Here is a 13,932-nt window from a genome sequence, read left to right on the forward strand (position 1 = left end):
TGCTTCTCTCTTCCTCATAGTCCTCTCTCTTTCGGAACCTCGCCCCTGCTCTCTCCTACGTTCTTTCTCTCGTTCTCTATCGGGTCCACTTTCGTTCGCGGACTTTCATGCAGCGGGCGACTAATTTGAAACGAGTGCGAGACGTAGTTTCCAAAGAGTTCGACCAGAGAAAGAAAGTAAGAGAGAATACAAAAACTAATCATCTTACTTTCAGACGGGAATCAGCATTTCTAATTCGTCTATCTTGAATTAATTACTACGATGGGCAGTCGATTCTCGATCGCAATCGAGAAGAAATGAAGGAATGGGGAAATATTTCGATAGGTTTACGATACAAATATATTATCATGGCACAATTATCGATATATTTATTAATTAATAGAGATAATTTTGCAATATGTTCAACGTGATATATATTATTTATAATTGGATTCGGTTATCATAAATACATTATTTAAATCTAATTAAATATTTTTCATTTTCTTCTGTAAATTTTAACATTTTTGAAAATGGATTTAATATTTCTAAAATTAAGTTTCTAATGGTAGTATCTTTTAAAATATTTTTTATAAATGTAATACGAAATTTTTATTGAATTATTCGATACTTAATTAATTAATACGAATGTCAATGTAAAGTGACATTTGAGATATTGCTGGTATACGCTAAATGTCCTGTGGAAGATTCGCGATTAATACGAGAAGGGGCAGGATGATTTGTCGGAGGGTCAGTATTAACGATAATTAGACAATTAATAGCTCGTCTCAGGCCAATGGAGGAGATCGCTTGACCGGCGCGACATGGCGACGAAGTTGTGCCGGCGATAAATTTAGCAATTATCGCTTTAACGCGTAATTGGGTCGATCTTCTGCTTGAAACTTTGTGGGAAAGCAGTCGACCGCGACATTGGCGCCAATTTACTGATTGCATTAAGTCGCTGCAATTGGTAATTGGCCCTACACGTGAAATCATCGCCGAACAATGTAGACGATATACTGGTACTATAAATGCTGAGACCGTTTTGACCGAAAACTAATATGACGATTTCGTTGAGAAGAAACACAGATATATTATATCGACACACAATAAATTATTAATAAATATTATAAATAATATTTATATAACTAATAAATATAAATATATAAATTATTTGATAAATTATTTGATCTGTCAAATGATCACATAAATTAAGAGTTTACTGAAGTTTGAAATCCCTAGTTTGAGTATGGTATAATTATTATGATAGGAACACATGTAATGATATACATATATATTTAATGATATACATATCGGGCTTCGGTTTTTATTTCTCAATAATTACATAATTAACGAATTCTTGCTCGTTATCACGATTGTCTCGTGCAGTATCCCTCGCGATAATAAAGTTTATCTTCCGTGAAACGTGCGGGATCCTCGTCGAGGACTTTCCAGGAAGCCTTTTGCAGATCATGCCGAAAGGTACGCCCTCGAAGCCTCGCTGGATCCTGAAAAATGCACGAGCCTTCTTCGGACGACGGACTGTCCAGACATACCATCAGAGATCGTCGCGATCCAGACATTCCACGATGCAATCCTACCGAAAATCGGGAGGTTTTCTGCAAAAGTTTGTAGCATCATTTTTTTCTTTTTTTAATGCCAGCTGTGCTATCGAAAATATAATTCTATCAAATTAATTGATGACAAATGCTACTTATACCATCTGTGTATAAACATATTTCCATATGTCTATCTTAGATATATGTATTTTATTGTATTTTTTAACTTATTATATTATTATATTATTATATTATTTAATTTATTATATTATATTATATTATTATATTATTTTTTAAATTTATTATACCTTATTTTATTTTTTAATTTATTATACATTTATTTTATTCATTATTTGTCTATATTTTCATGCGATTGAAGAGAATTTATTCAGACTGAACAAAAAATTCATCTTGAAAGAGCAGCAGAGAGACAGATATATTATCTCATTATCGCGATGTTATGTTTGTGCAAAAACCAATGTGATATTTACAGCGATTATCATGACGTACGGAAGCTGGGAAACCGAAAAAATATTTCTAAGCGATCCAATTATACACGTACGCGCGCATACTAGCGCGCAAAACACACCCCCTCATTCATGCATGAATATATCCACGCGAGCATAATGCAGGACGCCGCTCGAGCGTCCTGGACGCAATTATCCCATTTAAATTAAGCCGCATAATTGGACGACCGTCTATTCACACTCGTAAAGCACCCGTGCCCGCGCTTTTATTGCCGCGGCCAAAGCAAGGATGAATTTAAGGAGCGACGAAAACAACCATCCGGCACCAAGACATCGTGCGTGCTAAAAAAAAAGGATCTCTCGTCGGGAGCAGCGAGAGTAGACTATGCAGGGCGGGGGGCGGATCCTTCAGTCGAAAGGATACTGCTACTGTTCGTCGCTACAAAACGGATTTTGTTCCTTCCTTCTCTGTTTTCTTGCTCTCTTCCCTCCCGGTTTTTGCGCCATCGGAATTTTAAATCGATCGGACAACATTATTCGTGTGCGTTTGACGTATTAAAAAAAATTGGATCTTAAAATATATTTATACTTGTATTATTAATTGCAGTTTTATTTAGAAAGTGGTAATTTTACATTTATTTTAGTATTATCACCGCGAAATCTCTTGAATTATACTATACTTTTATTCTTTTTTTTGCGCGATAAAGGATAATGAAGAATGTGTGATAATCGCGCGCATATTTCACCCTCATCTCGTGAGTAATTTGCGAATTTTATCCCTAGGATTATAGGGAAGGATGAGGTTCTTGCTTCTCCTCGCTTGATTCCCAATTCTCTTTTTAAAAGATTCGCATAATCCACTAACAAGAAGGAAATTAATCCACGACCTTCATTAATATTATTCAAGAAACGCTTGATTGCTCTGCGAGTCAAAGAGCAATATAATGATATTCTGAAACGCGATCTATCTACTAGTATAATTTTCATCAGTTTACGATTTGATATAGGTACGAGAGAAATTATATATCAAACATTAAATCCAAAGTGGAATATCTAATAAAATAATAGTAAATTCGTTTAATAATTAAGAGAGATCTTCATCGGAGATAAAATGGTCGCACTTTGTCTCGCTAACAAGATAAAATATTTATGCGGTTTCATCGCAACGTATGATAAGGCGGGTCACTCGTTTAACGATCATCTCGAGAATGAGAAAAATCCCGAGTCACGGGGAAAAGGGATTTTCCCCGTACGAGGGAGAAAGGACAAACGGGCGCAAGAGATTACGCGGCAAAATCCGCAAACGAGGGAACTTAGACCGCGTTCTAATTGCAAATATGACTATGCTTAATTCTCCCCCTGGCCGCGCTTCCCGTCTCCGCGTTTCGCTTGAATTGTTTCCTTGTTGAATTACGTGTCTACAGGAATAGAAGAAAAATTATAAGATTATTAATTATCGATAGCGACTCGAGATCATATCATTTATACGTGTTGCATTTTATAAAAGAAATTCATACGCAAATAGCAAAGGTCATTTTTAGTGATAAAATATTTAACATAAAAACTTCTACATTTGCAGACTTTTTTTTCGATATTATTTTTTTTTTATTATATTTTTATTATATTTTTCTGATATTATTTTTTTATTAATTTTTTCTGATATTATTTTTTTTAATTATATTTTTATTATATTTTTTTTCTACATTCTCGTTGCTTATTTTTTTATTTTTATTTTATTTTGATTCATCCGAACATGATGGGCGACAGTTAATTTATCCGATCAGTCGGATCTTGAAATGGTTTACCTAGATATTGAATTGCTGACGATAAACTATATAACTTCAGCGTGAAAATTGGATTCGTAACATCAGTGGTTAGGTTTTCGTCACGGACTCTGAAAATGCTGATAAAAAAAGGGCAATATACCTAGAGAGGAGAGAAGGAAATCTTACATCTCTTTTTGGAAAGGCGACGAGGCAAGAAACTAGCGACCAACTTTAAATCTATGACTCGTGCGTTGCATTTTGAGAGATTGTTATTCGAAGAAGTTACAAATATTATTCGAGATATCGCACGTAATGAATGTAATTTATCATAGATTTAGTGTTGTTTAATTATTGCCGCAAATGATAATAATTTCGATAATATTTTGTAATTATAAAATATAATTCTACAATATAATCTTATAAAACAAATACCTGATTAATCTAGAGCCAATTCTGTCAATATCGAGATTGATATTATTTGCGATTAAATAATTCTCTCTTTTCTGCCTAAATATTATTAAATATTTTAAAAAGCAATCAGACTTAAAAGCTTTAATTTGCATTGTTAAAATCTCACTTGTTTTTGAAATACATAAAATCGGATGTGATCAATGCAATCGCTTATCGGATAAGGATAGTTGTTTAGAAGCTATTGGCACGTGCTGATAATCGATAGAAAGCGTGATTATTACGGTAAACAGATCGAATCTCAACGGATCTTAACGAACTTGACGGATTTTAGATAAAAAGCGACCTCTCGATTCGTTTCCGACTCATCCGGGGCAATATTTATTGTCGTTGACGATGCTGTGCGATTGTACGTGATTCTTTTTTCTACACTTGCCGGTTGGATATCATTGACATTGTCAACGCCGTTTCCGTATTATATTACGAAGGAAGCCACACTGCAACTTTAGAGAAAATTCCACGTCCGCTTTTAAGGAAAAGGTGAGATTGCATCGCAATGTTGTAATTATTAACAGATACCATGTATGTGGGAGATAAGTTATACGGATTTTGTATTAATTTGATTGTTACCAACGCAAACAATGATTTAATGCAATAAAAATTTATATAATATTATGCTTTTTATAGGAACTATGTCGTTAATTATACAAATTTTGTACGATATTTTACGTATATGAATTAAATATATCTCGCTATAAATGTATTTTGTTATATATGATTAATTATTCTCTGCTATCTAAATATGTGACAAATTAATATTATTGTTGTGTAAGATCATAGTCGCAATATTATAATATTTAATGTGATTTGGTATATTATATTTATTGAAACATATTTTTCTCTACTTTCAATCTTAAGATTAATTTTAAAAATAATAATTTGCATTATATATGTATATTGATGACAAATTGATAGTAATTTATTGCAATATTTAGAGATACATAACAATGAATGATAATTCTATTCGCCTTGAAAAGGAATTTTTAGCAAAAATTAATGTGCAATCAATACTCAACGATCGTTTGAATGTATACATGTTCATAAAAAACATCAAAAAATATACTTCGAATACCTTTTCCATGGCATTCCTTGTGTTCGTTTTTATGCTGACTTTTGGTAAACACATTCCTGCGCTCTTTTTCATGCTGCGGAATTGCAACTAAGATTCTGAACATCTTACTACATATACATGCTAAGCAAAATCGCAATATGAACAACTAAAAGAGCTTGGTCATTTCAATTGAAAAAAATTCCAAAAAATTCGATAATCAGTAAAATAAAAGTAGTATAGCGCACAATATCATGCTTATTATTTATACGTAATTGAATATTATTATTTTTATCTTCTTATTTTGTCACTTCATTACGCTATTACATAGAAAAAAAAGTAAGTGTCAAATCAAAATATACTTATATACTTAAACTAACGCGTTCATTGTTTCGTATATACGCAACAATTTCTAATCTCCTTAGAAGAATTTAATAATTTTAAATTTCAACAATATAGTTTTATTTTAATATTGTAATTGTCACCCCAAGAATATATAATTATTTGATTTTACTTTAAGAAAATTATAATCTTTGATTTAAAAATATTATTTTCTATCCAACATTGTTTCTTTTCCATTCAAGAAAATTAAATCTCAAATCAAGAATATATTTTTCTCGATTGAACTATATAAAATGGCTTCATTCAAGTAAGCAATTATTCAAGCAATTATATTTTTTTTATTTTAATTAATGCGATATAATCTCATTTCAAGATTTCTATTTTCAAAAGTGTTAAAACTAAATATATTTTCAAAATAAGAATGTCCTTTTTTTCTGTGTATCGGAGAGAAATGGGTGTTTGTTAAACATAGTAAAAAGTGTATTGATATTTAATGTTTCGAAAAGCAACAGGAATGAATGAAAATACGCTGTCTGTGCTCGACTATCCGTAACTACTTGCTAACTACTGTAACCGTGCGATAAAAAAAATCAAAGCCAATCAAGCTTGATGCGAATCCGTGCATCAAATGAAATGTTTCGAAAACGTTTATATCATCCCGAGGGACGTATTTGAAAAACTAATCCGTACTATATTAAGGGATAGAATCCAGGTTTCTCGCTCGCGTCTCGCGAGTCCTCTCAGGGAGGGTTGCGAGAGCAGGGGAGCGGGAGGTCACAGCTGGGAGAGGAGGGTAAAAGGGGGTTTCTTGGATGCCGTAATGGCGGCACCAAGGGCCGGTGGTACCCGGGAGTCAACCCTCGGGCGGGGTTGCCAAACGCATGCAGGACTCGCCATCCTGTGTAATGCTCGGAACCAGCTCCTGTCCGGCTTCTTCGTTCTCTTCTCTTCTCTTCCTCCTTCTCCTCCTCCACCTCCACCATCTTTTCTCTCTCTCCCTTTCTCTTTCTCGCTCTGTATCTACGAACCCGTCTTTATCGGCCACCTCTTGGCTCCTTGCGCTCGCTCGCTTTTCTCCTTCTGGGGGAGACCGCATTTTTTCTGGTTGCGCCTGCGATGGGTGGAAACCAGACCAGTCTATGCCCGACCAATGAGAAACGCAGCCGCAGTAACGCCTCTGCCAGAGTGCTCCGACAGCGGCAACCTTCCTCATCGACTACTCATCGGAGCTGTCTCTCTCTCTCTCTCTCTCCCTTTCGATCCCTCTCTGATCGCTCCCTCTTCCTCGCCATTCTCCCTCTCCGTTCAGCCACTCGTTGTCCTCCTCCCACCACCGGCTACGTTTCAGCTCCCGCGCTTCCTTCCTCCATCGTGTCTTGATATTTTTCATTAATTTCTCCCGAGCTCTCCAGACGAGTCTCCGTCACCCTTTCTCTAACTCTCCATCTTGTTACATTCGCTCAGACTTCGATCTTTCCTCCTTATTCCCTATCCGTGTCTGGCTCTTCTCCTCCATATGCATCCGCCGTCTTTCTCACGAACGACCTACGTATTTGGTCCCTCCGCTGGGGTTGCTCCCGCGCTAGTGTCCTTGTCCCTCCGTGAGAAAAGCGTTCGTTTTACGTTCGGTTTCTGTATTTCGCATCATCGTTTCTTCCGAATATTCCACTGTCTATGACTTTATATGAAATTGAAATGCCATTTCGAAACGATGAATTTGTTGAATGTTTTTGCCCTCCTGATTACAATTGATTTACTTACGTATTTCAAGTTCAATCTATAATTGCACGTCTCGAAGAATGCAATTGAATCGCGTCATCTTTTCTCCTCGTGGACACAAAGCTTTTGATTTACGGGTTTGCGCTATCTCCGAACAGGTGTGGTCAGTGCCTTCTTCCACGAGATCGACCTCTGACCCATCTTCCACATTACAGAAGTAAGGAAGGGGTAGAATACCGTGATGGCAGTCAGGCGCGCATGGCTGCTTTCCGTTATTCTCTGCACCTCCTAGGTTATCTATCCCTTCTCTCGGAATTGTAGAATGCAACCATCTCGCTACCCTTATCACAAATAGACGACCAAGTGCAACATTCAAATTGTACTTATCTGTTTCTATTATATGTCGCGCTATTTACGAGAATTATCGAATTGTACGTGCGCATTTCTGACATAAATTCAAGATTCCTAATGCGTTTATTGCGTGTTTCATCTCATTTCGCAAGATAACAATACGGAAATAATGCTAGAATATTTTGAAATGAAATCCTTATACTCAAAATTCTCGTAGAGTTACAATGAAGGAATATCTAAGTACGACATCTTCCTTTAAATCATAAATCTCCGCGATCATTTCGTGAATGGCATCTCTCATGATACGAAGAATGTCATTGCATTTCCAAGAAAAAAATGTTAATGCTGCGGTTATCGTTTCGTGTCGCAATCCCGTTAAAAACGATCATATGAGCGCGATTAAAACAGTAATAAACAAAGTAGGTCCACTTTAAAGCGTAGGGCAACGAGTCGCGATACGATGCAAAAAGCACTAGCATTTTCCTTGTAATATATATGGGGAGGACTCGCAGGCTATATATACGATACGAGGAGTCCTCCGGACGGTGGAGGATCGAAGGCCCTGGTCCTCCGCTCACCTAGGTGAGGGATGAGGTGAGCGAGGTGCGCATGTTCGCTCTCGAGGAGGGAGCACGCCCCCGCGCAATTTCATTTTCTAAATGAAGCGAGCCAACCCCCTGGGAGGAGTGGAAGGCTTGGCCGTTTCGTGTACGCTCGTGCCAGCTCGACTGCAATCGAAAGCGCATATCCATTTAATTAATTATGCATGAGGTCCGTTGCAACCGAAACACGGGTCAGCGTTATCGTTAACCCCTACGAAAATGGTCGAATTGCGTCTGCTTACGATTGGTAGCGGTTCATGTCATCGTTTCTTTTTATCGGGGTACCGTATTTCAACGATTTATATAAAAATCGGGAGTTTAGAGACGTAAAAACTCCAAACAAAATTAACTGTCATAATTGTCTCATCAAGTTCCAAATATTTAGCAATGTTTCCGGAAGCAAATTTATTTAATGAATAATATTGTACCAGTAAATATTTTAACTCTTTATACATATGTAGCTTTCATAGATATTTTCATTTCTAAACACAAAAATAGTAAGGATATCTCTCAAAGTGGTTTTACAGTAAATTATTGAAATTGTTGGTTGTCAGTGATTTTTAAAAGTTTAATTCTGACTGAAAATATTCCAGATATTTTGTAATAACTTATATTCTGCTCAATGTTACACATCTCTACTAAAAGACCGTTTATATACGCTGTCATGGTCTTCGACTTAAGTTGAGCTTCTTCCATCGTCCTTTTCTCTGCTAGATTCATTTCTCATTAATCTCTGTCTCCATCCTTTTACTCCGTTTCATGATTTCTTGCTACATTGCTCCGGACCGTCCTCCATGTCCCTTTTCGCCTTGCTCATTTAAGACAACATGGCCGATCGACCGGGCGCCATTGAACAAGTCGTTGAAGGATTTTTAAAGACATTTGACGATTTACTTTTTCTTTCATCTTTATGAGTGGATATCAAAAATTCTACTCACTGACAATGAAATCATTCTTTTATCGAATATCTTGATTATCGAAAAATTTTAATTATTTCGTTTATTTATTTTCGTGGAAAATACACATACAAATAAAATAATATATAATATCCTATATTTTTTACTTACAAAAAGTGTGTGCGTTGAGAGAAAGATGAAAGATTATGAAAATTAATTAACATAAAACTTAACTGAATTATGACATTTGAGAAATAAGACTCACAAAGAAAAGTTTCCATTCAATTGAACTAAGAAGATTTATTTCCCATGATAATATAATAATATAAGATATATATATATAATTTTAAATTTGTAAAATATAATTAAGTTCTATCAAAAGTTAATTTGTTATAAAAATTATAGGTGGAAAAGAAATTAAAAACATGATTGATGTATGTTTCACTGTGTGTTAATAGCTCAAAAATTTGTATGAACTAATCCATATACAACATATTAATAACAATTTTGTATTTAATTATAACGTTATTTCAATTACAATTTTAATCCTTTACATTAATATTCATCAGCTATAGTAATTTTCTTTATCTTCCTGCAAACTGTGCGTGTCTCCGACTTAGTCGAATACACCATTCATGAATCATTTAAGCGATCTACGATTCGGCAGGTACAAAATTCTTCTAAACTTGTGGTTCTAATCTTTCAAAAAATGTGTATACATTAAAATTCGTTGATCTGTCATTGCAGAGAACGGGCAATTGTCAAAAAACGGTCTGGCGCCAGTGAAGAGCGAAACGTAGAGCCGGGCAGTAGCGGGGTCGGTCTGTCGGTCTGTCGGTCGCCCTCATAGCTGTGCCAGAGCATGGAAAACAAAAAAGCTTCCCCCCTCCTATCCCCCTCTCTCCTCTCCTCTATACCATAGCTATCTTTGAGAATGGCCTTGAACTTCGAGGAAGAACCCCATTGGCCGAAAAACCGTGTCGCAGTTTTTCCCCGGGGCAGCGGCAGCAGCTCTACGAGCACGAATCACCGGGCGAAACGGCTCTTCTTACAAGCTACTTGTTAGGTAGCTCGGAAGGTGGAACGAACTCCCCCTTTAACCTAACCAGCAACCCCCCTTGAGGTCTTCTTCTTCTCTGCCCTACCCTTCGGCAATAAGATTTGTGGTTATAGCTTGTTTTTGGGGCACTCTCCGCGGGGGTCGACAACGTCGTTCGCGTTTTCGTAGCTCTTTTCTTCGAGGAGGAGCAAGGATAGAGTACCTATTAATGGCCAGTGAATGAACGCACAACACGGCTGGATTTTTCACCGATTGTGAGATTAAGTATTGCTCGTTAACGAGATTGAGATGTATGATAGCGTCTTTCTCCTTCACTTTAAATCTGTAAGATTCTTTAAAAAAAGACTTCGTCAAATTTATATATTTAATTTCTACATGCAAGATAGAATGCGTGATTAATAATATGTATATTTATTTGAAATCGATCATTTTTCTTACAATTTTAGATAAAATTGCAGCAATCTTATAATAATGATATATAATTATTATGATATATAATTAGCAAGTGAGAGAAAAATATTAATATTTTTTAATTTTGCAAATGTCTGTCTTTTTTTAGCCAACTATACAGGTTATATATATGTTATGATGTCCTACGTATTTTGCGATAAAAATAGAAAATTATATATATATATCAATTTATTTTTCAGGACCGACATTTGCGGACATCATCGCGGATCATCATTCGTTTCATATTTCACTGACCTATGAAAATATATATAACATTATCGGTAATATATTTAAGAAAGTGGAGCAGTTCGGAAGTTCCATGACCCTCTCTAACCATGACCATCAACCCCATTTTAGTCTTTCTTCGTCTCCGACGATAAGATTTGTGGTTATAGCTCCTTTTATTGGTCCACACCACGGGGGTTGGCGACATCACCTCTCATATATTCTCTCTTTCTCTTTTTATCCAAACTTGGCGGAGTGGACATACGATTCAAGGTCAATGGTAAAACGTAATAATAAAAGTATAAGGCTAAGAAGGCTCAGAAGGAGCACAGCCTAGTTTCATTAATTGTTTAATTGTTAATTTTTAAGTACTTTTTAATTGTACATTTTTTAATATTTTATTATAACCCATTAAATCCACGGAATATTACATTCTTTCGTTAACATCAATTAATATGACTCGCTATTCATAGTTTTATATATATATAATACATCAAATATAACGAAATGATAAAAGTGGACTTTGAAATAAAATGTTATAAATTGACTTCTTCTTCTTCTTCTCATGTTAATTCCAAATAAGTAGCAATTTGCAATGTAAAACACTTAAATTGACCCCGTTGCAGACGCAGACGAGTAAAGGACTCATCTCGCTAAAATGTATCCGCGTGGGTTCACCGACCCCTCCGCGATGGATGACTTTTTATCCTAGAGCCGTTTTTTCCCCCTTCCGTGTCTGTCCGAAGAAATTCCCCCGGAATTCGTGAACCATTTCAGGGGCGGGTTTTTGCATGATGTTTCACAGCGTTCGCGACCTTTCCCAAGCTTCTCCACGTCGAGGACGATGCCGTGGAATTAGGTCGCGAGAGGTCAGAATCTCGTCCTTCCGTGTTCACGATCCGAGATTTTTACTCTCGTCAAGGTCGACGCGCGGTGATTCAGCTAGGTTTTTGCGTACTTGCGAATTCGAGGGTTCGTTGATACGGGAATGGTCGTTTCGACGCGTCGTCGTTTTCTCCTCTCGCGAAAATTAGCGGTTACACCGTATATACGCGAGAAAGAATCATCCGTATAATTATCGACACCGCGACCTATGAATTATGTTACAACATCTTGATGCGCGATGCAGTCTGCAAGATTATTCAATGCACACATCATTTATATCATAATTTTTACACGATTAAAGTATGTTGATAATTATGTGTTCATTAATTATGGATTTAAACGATTTCATAATACGAGAGATTTATTTATTTAGAGAATATCACAAAAAAATTGTATTCACATTTTTATATCTTGCAGAATTAAGGATGTTTTGTATGTACAATCCCAGCAAAAAGTAGCTGAAAATCAATATTGACGAATATATCCTCTTTTGATGTATTTTGAATATGAGAAATTGTGTGGAATATTACAATTTGATTTTAGCTACAGCGCAGAGACGTATTTTTTAATATTTATTGCGTCTTTACTGAAATATTCCGAATTTTGTTAATCGAAATGATTAATTTTTGGCAGAGAATTTTGCCTTGTGACAGATACATGGCTAACTTTATTGAATTATATTTAATATCTTTTTAACCAGTTAGTACTTGTATAATATTATTTGACCAAATATTTTGTCTGTATCTAAACTTTCGCAAATTTTAAACAAATTCTGAATATTATTTCTATGTGTTTTTGTCATTTGAATCGACGGTTATACGTTTCCCATAAGAACACATGTTAATTCGGTGCAAATTAAAATCCTTATAACTTGTGAACGCTTTAGTGATGCAATTTAAAAATTGTACCGAAGATTCTAAACATATGTAAGGACATTCTGTACAATTTTCATTAAATTTTCAATATTTTGAAAATAAGTATAAAGTATCTTTAATTTACTACTTTTGAACAAAATGCTAAGTTTTGTTTATCACATTGAAACTAGTACAACAACTAATTAAGAGTCTTCTGTTTGTGCATTAACGATTTAGTTAAAATTAAAAAAATATGCGTATGAAACACAAGCATAAATAAATTTGGACATTAATTAAAAACGTCATTTTTAGTTTCTCGCAGTCAATATCTCTTAATTCGTGCAATTTTAAACGATACATGTATGTATCTAAAAAATCGCAAAAATTGCATTTCGTTTTTTAAGGATGTTTTGTATGCACAATCCCAGCAAAAAGTAGCTGAAAATCAGTATTGACGAATATCCACTTTTGGTGTATTTTGAATATGAGAAATTGTATGGAATATACAATTTGATCTTAACTACAACGCAGAGATGTATTTTTTAATATTTATTGCGTTTTTATTGAAATATTCCGAATTTTGTTAATCGAAATGATTAACTTTTAGCAGAGAATTTTGTCTTGTGACAGATACACGGCTAACTTTATTGAATGATATTTAATATCTTTTTAACCAGTTAGTATTTGTATAATATTATTTGACTAAATATTTCCTCTGTATCTAAACTTTTGCAAATTTTAAACAAATTCTGAATATTATTTCCATGTGTTTTTGTCATTTGAAGCGACGTGGTTATACGTTTCCCATAAGAACACATGTTAATTCGTTGCAAATTAAAATCCTTATAACTTGTAAACGCTTTAATGAATCGATTTAAAAATTGTACCGAAGATTCTAAACATATGTAAGGACATTCTGTAAAATTTTCATGAAATTCTCAATATTTTTCAAATAGCTACAAAACATCCTTAATCATTCACTCCTGAAAGAAACAAATGTGTTTAAATGTCCACACATGTTGAGTAAAAGATAGTCGTCTCTTTGCGTTAAATTATTTATTTTCATTAAATTTGATTAATCCATAGTCTTTCGTTGAAAAATTACAAAATAGGAAGGAATTTCTATCCGAACCACTGGTATCGTTAGAGCGGCGCGTTCGAGAGAAGCTGTTGCTCCCACTTTGGCGGTGTCCGGCAAGTGAGGGAGAAAGGGGGAAAGAGAGAAAGAAAAAGAAGAGAAAGAGAGAGAGAGAGAGAGAAAGAG

Source organism: Camponotus floridanus, unplaced genomic scaffold, assembly GCF_003227725.1.
Source record: "Camponotus floridanus strain SB8 unplaced genomic scaffold, Cflo_v7.5 scaffold51, whole genome shotgun sequence".
Lineage (NCBI taxonomy): Eukaryota > Metazoa > Arthropoda > Insecta > Hymenoptera > Formicidae > Camponotus > Camponotus floridanus.